The sequence below is a fragment of the Bombina bombina genome, chromosome 1, assembly GCF_027579735.1.
Source record: "Bombina bombina isolate aBomBom1 chromosome 1, aBomBom1.pri, whole genome shotgun sequence".
Lineage (NCBI taxonomy): Eukaryota > Metazoa > Chordata > Amphibia > Anura > Bombinatoridae > Bombina > Bombina bombina.
In genome coordinates this window covers 1,380,481,680-1,380,498,848 of record NC_069499.1, presented here as the reverse complement: position 1 = coordinate 1,380,498,848, position 17,169 = coordinate 1,380,481,680, and positions in this window count along the sequence as shown.

Genomic DNA, 17,169 nt, shown 5'->3' with positions numbered 1-17,169 from the left:
TTATATCTAAACACAGGTCTGATCATGATCAGAGCCTTAACGAAAGATTGCACATCAGGGAGCTCTGCGATCCTCTTGTGCAGCAAAACAGAAAGGGCCAAAATCTGTCCCCTCAGGGAACTGGCAGAAAGGCCCTTCTCTAGACTCTCCTGGAGAAAGGAAAGAATCCTGGCAGCCTTGACCTTATGCTAGGCGAAACCACGCTTTTTACACCAGAACAAGTAAGCTCTCCACACCTTATGATAGATGCGACGAGTAACAGGCTTATGAGCCTGAATGGGAGTGTCAATAACCCTCTCAGAGAAACATCTCTTGGCTAAGACTAAGCGTTCAATCTCCACGCAGTCAGCCTCAGAGAATCTAAATTTTGATGAACAAAGGGACCCTGTTCCAGCAGATCCCTGCGACAAGGTAACTTCAATGGAGGAGATGAGGACATCCCCACCAGGTCCGCAAACCACATGATGGAGAAATCAGTATCACTGATGCTTGCTCCTGCTTGATGCGGGCCACTGCACAAGGAAAAAGTGGTAATGGTGGAAAAATGTAAATTAGATTGAACCTCCAAGGCACTGCTAATGCATCTATTAGCTCCACCTGAGGATCCCTGGAACGCGACCCATATCTGGGTAGCTTGGAATTGAGCTGGGACGCCATGAGATCTATCTCTGGTGTCCCCCATCTGTTGCAAATCTCCGCAAACACCTCGGGATGGAGAGGCAATTTTTATGGATGAAAGAATTGTCTGCTGAGGAAATCCGCTTCCCAGTTTTCCACACTCGGAATGTGGATCGCTGACAGCGAGTAGTTTTGGGTCTCTGCCCATTCCAGAATCAGAGATACTTCCCCCATTGCTAGGGAGCTCCCTGTTCCCCCCTGATGGTTGATGTTATGTTGTCTGATTGGAATCTGATAAACTGGGACAAACCCAAAAAGCTGTCCTAAACCATTCTAAAAACAGACATTTGCTTCCCTATTTACCTGGCCTGAGGCACCAAGATTGCCGGGGATAACTAACAGCAGTCAGCTGAATTTTAAAGCGGGGGAAGCGATTATTCAAGTCTTTGTATAAAGTATTTACACAATCGGAACTACATCCTAATTTAGGAGAAATGATACTTTGTAATATTTACGTCAATCAAAAAGGACACTTTTAGAGGTTTTAGACTTCATTTAGAGATATCGCAATATAGTAGGTTTCCTAACTATATAAATACAATTAAGATAAAGATCTAAAAGTTGTTTTTCAAAGTTTAAGGATTTGTAAAGATTCAAGTTTGACCAAAAATACAAGATTGGGAAAATGGATCTCAAAATTATTTGTATTTAAAGTATAAAATTTTGTGGTAATTTGTTTCATATTTTTACAAAGGATATTTTTATCTATTCATTCTTATTTTTAATAGGGAGACGTCCCTTAATTTTAAAGAAAGTTATTGTTTAGATTGCATTGATGAATAGGCTGTCATTACAGAATTTTTAAAAATAATAAAAAAAATATTGTTTGGTATACAAACCGTAATACTAGCATATCATTTCCAAGCTTTAAGCACTGCTATTTTTTTAATTTTTGTACAAACCCAGAAGAGGCCAAGCTTTCAGAGCATTAAAGATCGCTCAAAGTTCCAAAATGTTGATCGGGAGGAGGGATTCCTCTCGAGTCCATAGGCTCTGTGCCTTCCTGGCACCCCAAACAGCTCCCCATCCTGATAGACTTGTGTCCGTAGTCACAATCTCCCAGGATGGTCTCAAGAAGGATGTCCCTTGGGACAGGTGATCTGGACAGAGCCACCAAGAGAGTGATTCTCTCGACCGGTTGCCCGGAGAAATCTGTTGAGACAGATCCGAATGATCACCGTTTCACTGTCTCAGCATGCACAGCTGAAGTGGTCTGACATGAAATCTGGCAAAAGGAATGATATGGGGTCTATTATAGTACCCAAGAATTCCACCCTGGTACTGGGAATAAGAGAACTCTTTTCTAAGTTTATCTTCCATCCATGAGATCGAAGAAGAAATAGAAGAGCTTTTGAATGGTCTTCTGCCAGATGACAGGATAGTGCTTGAACCAGAATATGGTCTGTATGGTGCTACTGCTATACCTCTGGTTCTGGCCACTGCAAGCAGAGCCCCTAAAGCCTTCGTAAAAACTCTTGGAGCAGTAGCTAGACCAAACGGAAGTGCAATAAACTGGAAGTGCTGGTCCAGGAACGCAAACCTTAGGAACTTGAAGTGTTCCTTGTGTATTGGAACGTGAAGGTAAGGATCCTTCAGATCTATCGTGGTCATGAACTGTCCTTCCTGAACTAAGGGAAGGATAGACCTTATTGTCTCCATCTTGAACGAGGGGACAGCTAGGAATATGTTTAAGCCCTTTAGGTCCAGAATCGGGCAGAAAGTTCCCTCCTTCTTTGGGACCACAAAAAGGTTTCAGTAGTATCCTAGACCTCTTTCTGATAGAGGTACCAGTACAATGATCACCAGGGAGGAGAGATCCCTCATGCACCCCAGAAAGGTTTCTCTCTATTCTGGCTTTGAAGACAGGTTTGACAAGAGGAATCTGCCTCTGGGTGGATGAGACTTGAAACTATCCTGTATCCCTGAGCGATGACCTCCAGGACCCATGGGTCTTGCATGTCCCCAAACTAAGCGTCTGAAAATAGCGACAGTCTGCCCCCTACAAGACCCAGAGCCGCCCCTTCATGCCGACTTTGTCTCGGCGGGCTTCTTGTTTCGCTTGGAATTATTCCAGAACTGAGCCAGGGTCAAAGTCCCCTTGGATTGCTCAAGCTTTTCGGAGGGCTGCTGAAGTTGGGATTTATCCAAACGAAAGGAACGAAAATTAGGAACTTGTCCCTTAGGTTTGTTCTTCTTATCCTGTGGCAAAAAGGAAGGCACCTTTGCCTCCAGTAACCGTGGAGATAATTGAGTCCAGGCCTGGACCAAATAAAATCTTTCCCTTAAATGGGAGGGAAAGAAGTCTTGTCTTTGAAGTCATGTCCGCAGACCAGGACTTCTGCCAGTGTTCTCCGGGCTTGAACAGAAAAACCTAAAGCCTTTAGGCGAATAATTTCCATATTTGCATCACAAATAAAAGAATTAGCCACCCTTAATTCTTTCCTGGATCACGTTGAGGGGACTCTCCACCTCGATCAACTAAGCAACCAGCAACCGCAGCAACAGCCGCTGCCGGTTGAGACAAATATCCTGTATGTTGAAACATCTTTATTAACAGAGTTTCTATTTTCTTATCCATGTGCTCTTTAAACGAAGAACTATCCTCAAGCGGGATAGTAGTGCGTTCAGCAAGCGCGGAGATAGCGCCATCCACCTTGGGAATGGAACCTCACAACTCCAATTGAGAGTCCAGAACCGGGAACAAGTGTTTAAAGGAAGAAGAAGGGGAAAAAAATTATTTCCCATTCATTCTTAATAATGTTCGCCATCTTTACGGGAACCGGGAAAGTCTGTAATACAACCCTGTCCTCGTAGACCTTATCTAATTTAGGAATCAAAGGTTCCTCAGGCAATTTAGGCTCTGGAACCTCTAAAGTAGACAAAACTTCCTTTTGAAAATGTTCAATCCTAAATCTAAAGTCTGGTTCCCCCGCAGCTGGAGGCTTAGAGACAGCAGATTCCGACCCAGAAAGAGCACCCTCTGAAGTATCAGAGGCGTCTTCATCATCGGATAATCTTGTATCAGATAAATCCAATAAGCAAGTAGATGACCCCTGGGAAGGACAGCAATATTTGACCTTTTGCTTGCGTTTAGCAGGGCGAGGTAAAGCACTAAAGGCTGCAGACACTGCCATTTGTAACTGCTCAGTAAAGTCTGGTGGTAAAAGGGCTCCTCCAGATGGAGGATTAGGAGTGCTACGGGAAGCTGCATGTGTATTGGGAGATGACTGTAGGGTGCGCACCTCACGGAACGGAGACTCCTCAGAGGTGGAAGGCTCAGTGGTATCAAACATATTAACTTTCTTTGACATGATTACATTATCAAGGCATGTGAAACATAATTGAGCAGGCAGGTATACCGCGGCCTCCTCACAATATAGACAGGTATTAGACTTAGGTAAAGAGGGAGTACCCTCTAACGCATCAGAATCCTCCATAGCTTGCGCTTATAAAGCAGACTATTGAATAATAAGCTAAAACGGCACCTTTATACCCCCAATTGCTGGGGCACTCACCACCTCCTATGACCCAGGCCAGAGGAACTGCTTCTTCTATGATAAACCGCACGGTCAGGAAAGAGGAAATCACTCTCCCTGCATCTCCAGACTCCAACATTCGTCAATGCTCTCACTGAGAGGCTGACAAGACTACTTAAAACTCCAGTCCCATTTCGAAGGGTAGATACCCTCCATAAGGAACTACTCCGTATCTTCTGACACTTCTCTGCCAACCTGCTGTGACGAAAGGCAAAGAATGACTGGGATATGAGGGAAGTAGGGGGAGTATTTAAGCCTTTGGCTGGGGTGTCTTTGCCTCCTCCTGGTGGCGAGGTTCAGTATTTCCCAACAGTAAGGAATGATGCCATGGACTCTTCTCATATTAAGAAGGAAATACAGGGGAATACAGTAGTGCTAGGAAACATATACGCACCAAATAAAAATCAAGAAAAATGTATCTAAAAACTTAACAAATTATTAACTTCCTGGAAAAGATATGAGATTATTTTAGGAGGTGATTTTAATTTGACCCTCAACTATAACATTGAAAGATTCCCAGACCCAAATTCCTCCTCTAAGAAAATATTGAGTGACCTTATACTAGACCATAATCTTATTGATGGTTGGCGAATTTGTAACAGAGGAGTTAGAAATTATACATATTACTCCGCGGCCCATAATTCCTATTCAAGGATCGATTATATATTTATTAGCCAAATACTATGTCCACTATTAGCACATACATCTATAAACCAAACCACATGGTCAGATCATGCCATAGTTGAAATCTCCTTGCGAGGTTGCTTTGACCCTTTAAGAGATAGATCTTGTACCCTAGATTCATCCTTATTGATGAATTAAATAACATGTCAAAAAATTACAAGGCTTATCAGCAATTTTCGGTTTGATAATAAAGACTCTACAAGTAACCCGCTATATATTTGGGGAGCATTTAAGGCATTCCTTAGGGGAATTTTAATCCAAGAAAAGGCTTCTATGACCAAGATAAAACAAAACTTAATTAAGCAAAAAAAAAAACAAGAAATAGAAGAGTTACACAAAAGACATATTGAGAGCAAATCCACTAAAATAGCTAGTATATTAAAATTGAAGAAAGGAGAACTAGATAAACAGCTGGATGAGGAAGCTCTGGCATCCCTACCCTAAGGGTTATAGACGCTCATTACTTTACATATGCTAACAAGCCAGACCGAATGCTAGCTAGAAAAAATAGAAGCATTACTAGGTCTACATCTATTCCCCAAATTCAAACACATGAAGGGGAAACTATTAACAATCCCTATCATATAGCAAATACCTTGGATGATTTTTATAAAAAAAAATATATGATTTAAAACAGAACCAAAATGGAAATAGAGAAAGTAAGATTGAAACCTTTCTAGAAAATTGTAAATTGCCAAAGCTTGATAAGGAAGCCGCAGATATCCTTAATGCTCCAAAAACTTCACAAGAGATAGCTATAGCCATAAAACAGCTTAAAATCAATAAAGTTCCTGGACTGGATGGATTTTCAGGTGGATTTTATTCCACAGCTAGTTATTTCTTTTAATCATATAATGCAAGGAGAAATACCCCCCCCCCCCCCCCCCGATTTATTAACAGCCAGGATAAGCGTAATCCCAAAACCAGGAAAGGACAAATTTTATTGTAAAAATTATAGACCCATTTCGCTTAAAAATCAGGACCTTGAGCTTCTCGCTAAAATTTTATCTTCCAGACTCAATTCTTATATGCCAAGACTAGTGTCCAATGATCAAGTTGGCTTTATTAAAGGGAGAGAAGCTCCAGACAATGTGCGCAAAGTTATAGATTTGATAGACTATACAGTAAAAAAAAAATGCCTTCTCTGTTTCTCTCATTGGATGCGGAGAAGGCATTTGATAGAGTCTCATGGGACTTTATGTTTAGGACTCTTGCTCATTTTGGTATAATAGGTAACTATGCAGCAGCAATTCAAACTATATATACAAAACCTTCAGCATTCCTTAAAATAGCAGGTTATGAATCAAAGAGAATAAAAATAATGAGAATAGAAAAGGGTGCCCACTTTCACCTCTAATATTTGCACTCTGTATACAGCCTTTAGCTGTAAGCATTAGAAATAATCACGATAAATCCGGCATCCCAGTTAGTAGCGCAAATCATAAACTATCCTTATGCAGACGATATCATCTTGACAATCACTAGACCGTTGTTGTCTTTGCCACCCCTATATAACCTACTTTCGGAGTTTGGCGTATTGTCAGGATATAAAGTCAATAACGATAAATGCAAAGAAATTGAGGTACACTTACATGCCCCACAAAAAAAACTACTAGAAATTAATTTAAACTTTAAATGGGCATCCCCTGCGATCAAATATTTGGGAGTTCTAATACCTAGTAATTTAGAAGAGCTGCATGAACTCAATTACCCCCCTCTATTTACACATTTAAAAAAAAGAGATGTAAAAATTAAATGGTCTTCATATAAGATTTCATTTTATGAAAAGATGGTTGTTAGAAAGATGGTAATCCTTCCAAAGCTGCTATATTTTAAGGCTGCAACTAACGATCATTTTCATAATCGATTAATTGGCTGTTTATTTTTTCGATTAATCGACTAATTGGATTAATAAAAAAAATCCTATATTTAAAATAAAATCCACATACTGAGTGTTATAAATATAAACTTCAGACTAAAACTTACATTAACACAACTGTTAGTCCAATTTTGTAACCGCGCAAAAAAACACACTGACTGTTTGAAAAGAGGTAGAATTAGAAAGAGGTAGACTATCACTGCTTATAACATTCTGTTATTTATTCTCTCAGAAACTTTGCATTCAAATGCAAAAAACATAATTTATGTAAGAACTTACCTGATAAATTAATTTCTTTCATATCGGCAAGAGTCCTTGAGCTAGTGACGTATGGGATATACAATCCTACCAGGAGGGGCAAAGTTTCCCAAACCTCAAAATGCCTATAAATACACCCCTCACCACACCCACAATTCAGTTTAACGAATAGCCAAGTAGTGGGGTGATACAAAAAAACATAACCACCATAAAAAGGGTGGGTCTCATGGACTCTTGCCAATATGAAATTCATGTAATTGTCCATGAGCTAGTGACGTATGGGATAGTAATACCCAAGATGTGGTACTCCACAGAAAATTCATAGAGAGGGAGGGAGGGATAAAACTAAAAAAAAGCCATTTTCTGCTGAAAAAATTAAATCCACATCCAAAAAAATAAGTTTTTCTCATAATTGAAAAGAAAAAATTTAAAACATAAGCAGAGGAATCAAACTGAAACAGCTGCCTGAAGAACTTTTCTACCAAAAACTGCTTCCGAAGAGGCAAATACATAAAAACAGTAGAATTTAGTAAATGTATGCAAAGAAGACCAAGTTGCTGCTTTGCAAATCTGATCAACTGAAGCTTCATTCTTAAAAGCCCACGAAGTGGAAACTGATCTAGTAGAATGAGCTGTGATTCTCTGAGACGGGGCCTGACCCAACTCCAAATAAGTCTGATGAATCAAAAGCTTTAACCAGGATGCCAAAGAAATGGCAGAAGCTTTCTGACATTTCCTAGAACCAGAAAAGACAACAATGAGACTAGAAGTCTTCTTTAAATCTATAGTAGCTTCAATATAATATTTCAAAGCTCTTACAATATCCCGAGAATGTAAGGATCTCTCCAAAGAATTCTTAGGATTAGGACACAAAGAGGGAACAACAATTTCCCTATTAATGTTGTTAGAATTCACAACTTTAGGTAAAAATTTAAATGAAGTCCGCAAAACTGCCTTATCCTGATGGAAAATCAGAAAAGGAGACTCACAAGAAAGAGCAGAAAATTCGGAAACTCTTCTAGCAGAAGAGACAGCCAAATGGAACAACACTTTCCAAGAAAGTAGTTTAATATCCAAAAAATGCATAGACTCAAAAGGAGCCTGTAAAGCCTTCAAAACAAAATTAAGACTCCAAGGAGGAGATATTGATTTAATGACAGGCTTGATACGGACTGTTAGGAATTATTGTTAGCATGACCAGCGCCATCTTGTTCTTGGCTTCCATTTTGTCTCAATAACCTTTATTATAGTGGTTTATTATGTAGTGAGAAATATGCTGTTAGGGAGACTTGCATAGCTAGAATAGCCCTGACAATGTGCTTGGATGCGCTGTTATCTCTACAAGATGTCAAACGGCCTTGATTTGTGCTGGGCTATGAGGCTCAGATTTATTGTTATCTGAAGTTAGGTATTTCTGTAGAAATGACTCCCTAACACTCCTTTTCTTTTGCTTATATTTTTAATGAGCTTCTTTGTTCTTGCAGAAATACTATGTAAGATGATGTAGTTATGAATACGTCACTTGTGAACCCTATATGCTGTAACTGTCGTCTATAAGACGTGCCTCTCAATTTTCAATAAACAGAATAGCTTTTAGAATCATTGCTGCGTGATCTGAAATATGTTCTCCTGGATATCCTGATCAAATGGTATACTCATTTCCAGTTGGTACGGTGTGCCAAGAGAATTTATGAGAAGAACACCATGAAATATAAGGCTTCCAAACTCTATAATAAATCTTCCTAGAAAAAGATTTTCGAGGCTGTAACATAGTATCAATTACTGAGTCAGAGAAACCTCTATGACTAAGCACTAAACGTTCAATTTCCATACCTTCAAATTTAATTATTTGAGATCCTAATGGAAAAACGCACCTTGAGACAGAAGGTCTGTTCTTCAAGGAAGTGGCCAAGGTTGGCAACTGGACATCCGGACAAGATCTGCATACCAGAACCTGTGAGGCCATGCTGGAGCTACCAGAAACACAAACGATTGTTCCATGAAGATCTTGGAGATCACTCTTGGAAGAAGAACTAGAGGCGGGAAGATATAAGCAGGTTGGTAAAACCAAGGAACTGCTAACGCATCCACCGACTCCGTCTGAGGATCCCTGGACCTGGACAAGTACCTGGGAAGCTTCTTGTTTAGATGGGAAACCATCAGCTCTATTTCTGGAAGACCCCACATCTGAACAATCTAAAAAAACACATCTGGATGAAGAGACCACTCCCCCGGATGTAAAGTCTGACGACTGAGATAATCCGCTTCCCAATTGTCTACACCTGGGATATGTACCGCAGAAATTAGACAAGATCTGGATTCCGCCCAAGAAAGTATCTGAGATACTTCATCATAGATAGGGGACTGCGAGTCCCACCCTGATGATTGACATATGCCACAGTTCTGATATTGTCTGTCTGAAAACAAATGAATGGTTCTCTCTTCAACAGAGGCCAAACCTGAAGAGCCCTGAAAATAGCACGGAGTTCCAAAATATTGATTGGTAACCTCACCTCTTGAGATTTCCAAACCCCTTGTGCTGTCAGAGATCCCCAGACAGCTCCCCAACCTGAAAGACTTGCATTTGTTGTGATTACAGTCCAGGTTGGATGAACAAAAGAGGCCCCTTGAACTAAACGATGGTGATCTAACCACCAAGTCAGAGAGTGTCGAACATTGGGATTTAAGGATATTAATTGTGATATCCTTCTATAATCCCTGCACCATTGATTCAGCATACAAAGCTGAAGAGGTCTCATATGAAAACGGGCAAAGGAGATCGCGTCCGATGCTGCAGTCATGAGACCTAAAACTTCCATGCACATAGCCACTGAAGGGAATGATTGAGACTGAAGGTTTCGACAAGCTAAAACCAATTGTATTCGTCTCTTGTCATGGATACTGAATCTATCTGGAAACCTAAATAGGTGACCCTTGTCTGAGGAATCAAAGAACTTTTTGGTAAATTGATCCTGCAACCATGTCTTTGATGAAACAACACTAGTTGATTTGTGTGAGATTTGGCAGAATGTAAAGACTGAGCTAGTACCAAGATATCGTCCAAATAAGGAAACACTGCAATACCCTGTAGGGCACCGAGAACATTTGAAAACATTCTTGGAGCTGTCGCTAGGCCAAATGGAAGAGCAACAAATTGGTAATGCTTGTCTAGAAAAGAAAATCTCAGAAACCGATAGTGGTCTGGATGAATCGGAATATGAAGATATGCATCCTGTAAGTCTATCGTGGACCTATAATGACCTTGCTGAACAAAAGTCAGAATAGTCCTTATAGTCACCATTTTGAAAGTTGGCACTCTTACAAAACAATTCAAAATTTTCAGATCCAGAACTGGCCTGAATGAAATTTATTTTTTTGGGACAATGAATAGATTTGAATAAAACCTCAGACCCTGTTCCTGAAACGGAACTGGTATGATTACCCCTGAAACACACAAAAGCCTGAGCCTTCACTGGATTTGCTGGAACGTGTGAGAGAAAAAATCTTCTCACAGGAGGTCTTACTCTGAATCCTATTCGATACCCTTGAAAGACAATACTCTGAATCCATTGATTTTGGACAGAATATGCCCAAATGTTTTGGAAAAAATTTAATCTGTCCCCACCAACTGAGCAGGAATGAGGGCCGCACCTTTATGCGGACTTGGGACAGGCTTTGGTTTCTTAAAAGGCTTGGATTTATTCCAACTTGAAGAAGGTTTACAATTGGAACCAGATTCTTTGGGGGAAGGTTTGTCTTTCTGTTCCTTATTATGTCGAAAAGAACGAAAACGATTAGAAGCTTTAGATTTACCCTTAGATCTTTTATCTTGAGGTAAAAAACTCCCTTCCCCCAGTGACAGTTGAAATAATTGAATCCAACTGAGAACCAAATAAATTATTACCTTGGAAAGAAAGAGATAGTAATCTAGACTTAGATACCATGTTAGCATGCCAATATTTGAGCCACAAAGCTCTTCTAGCTAAAATAGCTAAAGACATAGATTTAACATCAATATTGATATCATCAAAAATAGCATCACAGATAAAATGATTAGCATGTTGAAGCAAGTGAACAATGCTAGACAAATCAGAATCTGTTTCCTGTTGCACTAAGCTTTCCAGCCAAAAAGTTGATGCAGCTGCATCATCAGCCATGGATATAACAGGCCTTAGAATGTAGCCAGAAAATAAATAAGCTTTCCTTAGATAAGATTCTAGTTTCCTATCTAAAGTGTCCTTAAAAGAAGTACTATCTTCCATAGGAATAGTAGTACGTTTGGCAAGAGTAAAAATAGCCCCATCAACTCCAAACTAACTGCTGGCAAAGGATACAACTTTTTAAACCTAAAAAAAGGAATAAAAGTACCACCAGGCCTATTCCATTCCTTTAAAATCATATCAGAAATAGCATCAGGAACTGAAAAAACCTCTGGAATAACCACAGGAGGTTTATAAACAAAATTTAAACGTTTACTAGTTTTAGTATCAAGAGGACTAGTTTCCACAATATCCAAAGTAATTAACACTACTTTTAATAAGGAATGAATATACTTCATCTTAAAGAGATAAGTAGATTTGTCAGTGTCAATATCTGAGGTAGGATCTTCTGAAACAGATAGATCCTCATCAGGAGGAGGATAAATCAGTATGTTGTCGGTCATTTGAAATTTCATCAACTTTATGAGAAGTTTTAAAAAACCTTTTACGTTTATTAGAAGTCTATTAGAATAGCAGACAAAGTCTTCTGAATCGCATCAGTAATAAAATCTTTTATATTCACAGGGATATCATGTACATTAGATGTTGAAGGAACAACAGGCATTGTACTAGTACTGATGGATACAGTCTCTGCATGTAAAAGCTTATCATGACAACTGTTACATACTACAGCTGGAGATATAATCTCCGCTAATTTACAACAGATACACTTAGCTTTGGTAGAACTGTTATCAGGCAGCAGGGTTCCAACAGTGGTTTCTGAGACCGGATCAGATTGAGACATCTTGCAAATGTAAGAGAAAAAAACAACATATAAAGCAAAATTATCAATTTCCTTATATGGCAGTTTCAGGAATGGGGAAAAAAATGCAAACAGCATAGCCCTCTGAGCATAAAAAGAGGCAAGAGTCATATAGGAAGAGGGGTTTAAATAATTAAATTATTTGGCGCCAAGAATGATGCGCAACGCAATATGATTTTTTTTTACGCTAACAACATCCGGAAATGACGCAACTCACGTCATGGCAGACGCAACCTTGTGCAAGGAAACCTGGCGTCAACTAAGATGCCTGGAAATTACGAATTTGCATCACCGAACGTACCTTTGCAAATAAATCCAAAAAAGAGTATTTACAGCGCAACTAAATGGATGACAGCTGATAAATGGGATTATACAATTTGGGTTAATGCTGGTATTAAAATGTCAATTTCAAAGACAGAAATTTTATATATAATACTTTCCTTAATACCCAGTCAAGGGCAGTATTACGTATAAACTGTATCACACCTGTATATATAAATATATTTAAGACATTTGCAATTATCAAATGATCAATAAATGATACATTTACCACATCCTGTGGTGTTGATTACAGGAGATAGTCCCAATAGTCTTTTAGGATAAACTTCCAAAGCACTTCAAAAGGTCCGAATCTGTGGGTTGCAGCTGCTTTCAGAGGTGTGTCACCAAACACTCTCTACACGTAGAAATCCTATAGCATGAAGAACAGAGTGCAAACACACATCAAGGTAGACGTTTTTGAATTTTATTTGCACACAACGGTTAAAAACACTTACAAGATAAAAATAGTAACAAGCCTGTATCCCAACATAGGGAAGAAAGGAGAGTCCAGGTCCAATTCAGAAAGGGGTATCTCTGTCACATCCCAGTTATTAGACGCCTTGATCCTTCTCTCTTTTCAATCTGTCCGTAGGAGCCTCATCAAGCTCCGCCCCAACGCACTTCATTCGCCCTGTGCAAACTTTTTCAAGAGGAAATAATTGTGATCACAATTACAATTATTTCCTCTTGAAAAGTTTGCACAGGGCGAACGAAACGCGTTAAGCAACTTTCAAATTTACTCCTATTATCAAATGTTCTTCATTTTCTTGATATCTTTATTTAAAATGCAACAATGTAAGTTTAGATGCAGGCCCATTTTTGGTAAACAACCTGGGTTGTTCTTGCAGATTGGTGGATAAATTCATCCACCAATAAAAAAGTGCTGCTGAGAGGTATGAACCAAAAAAAAAGCTTAGATGCCTTCTTTTTCATATAAAGATAGCAAGAGAACAAAGAAAATTTGACAATAGGAGTAAATTAGAAAGTTGCTTAAAATTGCATGGTCTATCTGAATCACGAAAGAAAACATTTGGGTTAAGTGCCCCTTTAACTCTCCACCAATTCAAAGGGCCTCTTAACAAAGTAAGCTATAAAAATAGCTGGAATATCTATATGAAATGGTAAATAACCAACTATAAGGTCAGGGAAAAAATATCTAGTCCACACTTAAAATAACAGATATATACTTAGATTTTCAATTTGGTACACATTTGAATTAAAGGGACAGTCAAGTCCCAAAAAAAGTTTATGATTCAAATAGGGCATGTAATTTTAGACAACTTTCCAATTTACTTTTATTACCAATTTTGCTTTGTTCTCTAGGTATTTTTAGTTGAAAGCTAAACCTAGGAGGTGCATATGCTAATTTCTTAGATCTTGAAGGCCTCCTCTAATCTAAATGCATTTTGACAGTTTTTCATCACTAGAGGGCATTAGTTCATGTGTTTCATATAGATAATATTAAGCTCATGCACGTGAATTTACCATGGAGTAAGCACTGGCTAAAATGCAAGTCTGTTTCTATTTAAACCCCTAGGTGTCAATGTCACAAATATCTCAGGATTCAGCTGCTAAGGAGTTAACTTTGTGTAGCTTGCACTCAAAACAGTTATTTGTTTTCAAGAAGAATTGTGTTTGTATTTTCTTTGAAGTGCCAGAACCCCCTAAATAGCCCACCAAATGTTATTGTGTATGCATTGAGTCATAAAACCACTCAAGCTCTTCGTCCCAGAGATACACAGGATAAAGTTTATGGCTTAAGCTGTCAATAGAATGCCTGATGCAAAACAGGCCCTTCATTACAAAAACTGACCAGGTCACTGACAGGACATTGGTATATTATGTACATATGTGTGTTAAAACTGTTATAACCTTAAAGGAAGGTAAATATGACAACCTATGGCATATTTGATATCAAACCGATTCTCCCAATAAAACTAAAAGGTTCTAGATATGTAAATATAGAAATTTCTTACCTAGCAGGAGTTATAATGGATTGTATAAATTCGGGCAAGAAATTAGTCTATTGAAGGTCATAAAGACAGGGGGGTTTCTTAGCTGGCCCAGAAGGGTGTGGTTGGGCAACCTGATCTCTGAAAAGAAGGTTTAAGAATCTTATTTCTTAACAATAAGATGTTCATTCTACATGGGAGGCTGCTTGCTACAGCGTGAGTGACAACTTTTCTCCTTGCCCATCTCCCTGGGGGCAGACTCATAAGCTAGTGAAATATTAGGTCTGTTATTTTCTCCTTTTTAATTTAAAACACTGTTTGCGTGTGTAATTTTATTTGTAACAACTTTTTATTAATAATGCATTGTGCATAATATTTTTGGGATAATAAATAATTCCTTTATTAAGTTTGGCCTTTGTCTAATAATTGAACCACGTTACTGAAAGAGACTGGAATATTAGAACTGAATAATTTAGGTTATTTTCTGCTAAATTGTATTTTTAGATTTAATGTGTAAAGTCTGGGTTTTTTCTTAGGATTTTCCCTTTAATATATTTTAAGTTGTGGCAGTATTGGAGCTATAGGATTGATAGTTTATTGTGGGCGGCATTAAAAGGGAGTTTTGGGCATTTCTCTTACGTCTAGTACAGATTAAGGGAGTGCGGTTAACTCTTGCACCCACTAAACTGAATCACAAGCTTGTCTGGTGTGGCTAGATTGTGACCTATTGGTGGCAGAGAGGAGGGCTGATAACCCTTTCTGTGCCAAATAAGTGACTGGCGCAGGGTTGGATAACCTTGGTTCGTCACATGCAATGTTTCCAATTTGTGGATCCACCACATTTCTTTTTGTTTTAAGAGGCATTCCCTATCCACTCCTATTGGGTTTAATGTGATCTCATTAAACCCAATAGGAGTGGTCTGGATAGGGAACGCCTCTTAAAACAAAAAGAAATGTGGTGGATACACAAATTGGAAACATTGACGCCTAGGGGTTTAAATAGAGAGTATGACCTGTCCTGTTATTTCTAAAATGTGATATGGTTTAAATGCATTTCTTTCCTTAATTAGGTATATTTAGAGATCATAGCAGCATCTCTGTTCAGTTTTTAATTGTAGTCAGTTATTTTTAATGTGTTATTGAATAATATAAGAGTCATAATACAGTAATTGTATAGGTATTATAGGATTTTCATGGGTGTAATATTAGTAAGTTGCCATTAGAGAGAGCTAGGTCTCCATTCTAGGCGCAATGGTGCCAAAATGAAAGCATTTGAAAATACACTTTGTTACCATAACAGTATTAAGCATGAATAAAGGGCTGTGATCCCGAAAAGTTGCTATTACATGTGAATAAACTGCCTGAATTGAACTTTTGAGTGCTGAGGATCATTATTGATACATTTGGATTGTTTGGGGTCTTGGCAGTGTCCTCAGGTCCTACGTGCACCCCTCCAAAATTGTGCTGTTCTCTTTCTTTCTTTGAATATATTTATAAGGAGACATTTGTTTGGACACAATATATTCCAATGTATGATTCTACAATCTTTTTTTGTTGTTGCTGATATACAAATATGTTACTCATCTCTTTTCCTGTAAGATTGTATTTATTGAAAAATTATAATAAAAAATATTTAAACATCGAATTTTGAAAAAATCTGATGTGATAATTAAATAGGGACCTGGTTTTCAATGATTCTTTACATTTGTCAGCATTTGTGTAGCATCAGGTTAGAAGGACCCATCCTACGGAATCTAAGGTCTAGTATGAATGGTCTTTGGTTGTGAGACAAATACACTTGTAATTTCTCAAATATGGCAGCGCAGTCTACTCCGGACTCTTTATTTACAGGTAAAATCTTCAATCAGCCCAGCCTCAATAAAGAGACAGTCAACATAGTGCAATACAGCTGAGAATGAAGTGCACTAAATGGAATATACTCATGAGCAGGTGTGTGAATGTTGTGCTTTTATTAAAAGACAGCCAGAATTTTCTTTACATTGAAAGTATTATAGTTTAATAAAATCAAGTTCCAGGGACATGCCCTGGGTTCCGGTGGAGGAGGAGCATAGTAAGTGCTGCTGAGCTCCAGCTCCTGCCCTACAGCTGCTGGCGGTTACCTTCCCGCCATACCCCAATTACTGGGATAGCTACCTGGTTAGCCTGAGACAACGCTACTGGAACCAATCCAGCGTTCTTACATCTCGCTGTAATAGCAAGCCAAGGGATATGGGGAAGTAAAAGGAAGCTATTTTGCCTGAAAGTTTTTTTTTCATAATTCCACGTATCCTGTCTGCTAGTAACTGTAAAGCCTTATTTGAAAAACATTTCACTGCTCCGAGCAAACACCACTCAATTGCCGGCAAAGAGAGAAAGCTGGAGAACAGAACAAAAATCTTTCCCTTACCCAAGTAGGAATACCTCCCTGCTCCCCCCATAAGTTAGTAATAAGGTATTGAGAAACCTGGTCTCCGGGAACCTTTTCCTTTACATCAACTGCGGCTCCTTTTTGAGGTTCCCACCGGGAGGATCACGGAACTCACCTCTCAATGTTTTTGAAGACATAACCACTACCTGCTCAAGATTCTCCTTTTCACCCCAGACGGAACGGCCTCCCCCCCTCCGGCTGACAGGTGCTGTCTGGAGGTGGGGAACAGATCTACTGACGCGAGGGAGTGGAGGGCTGCATCTACCATCAGAGAGAAAAAGGCCCGCTTCTGGTGGGTCTCTAACTGTAACTGGCACTGTCTGGACGGATCGGGCCCCCCCCCCCCCCGCTGGATGGCATCAGAGTCTGTCCCCCCCCGATATCTCCTGTGAGGTCACTTCGGCAAAGATG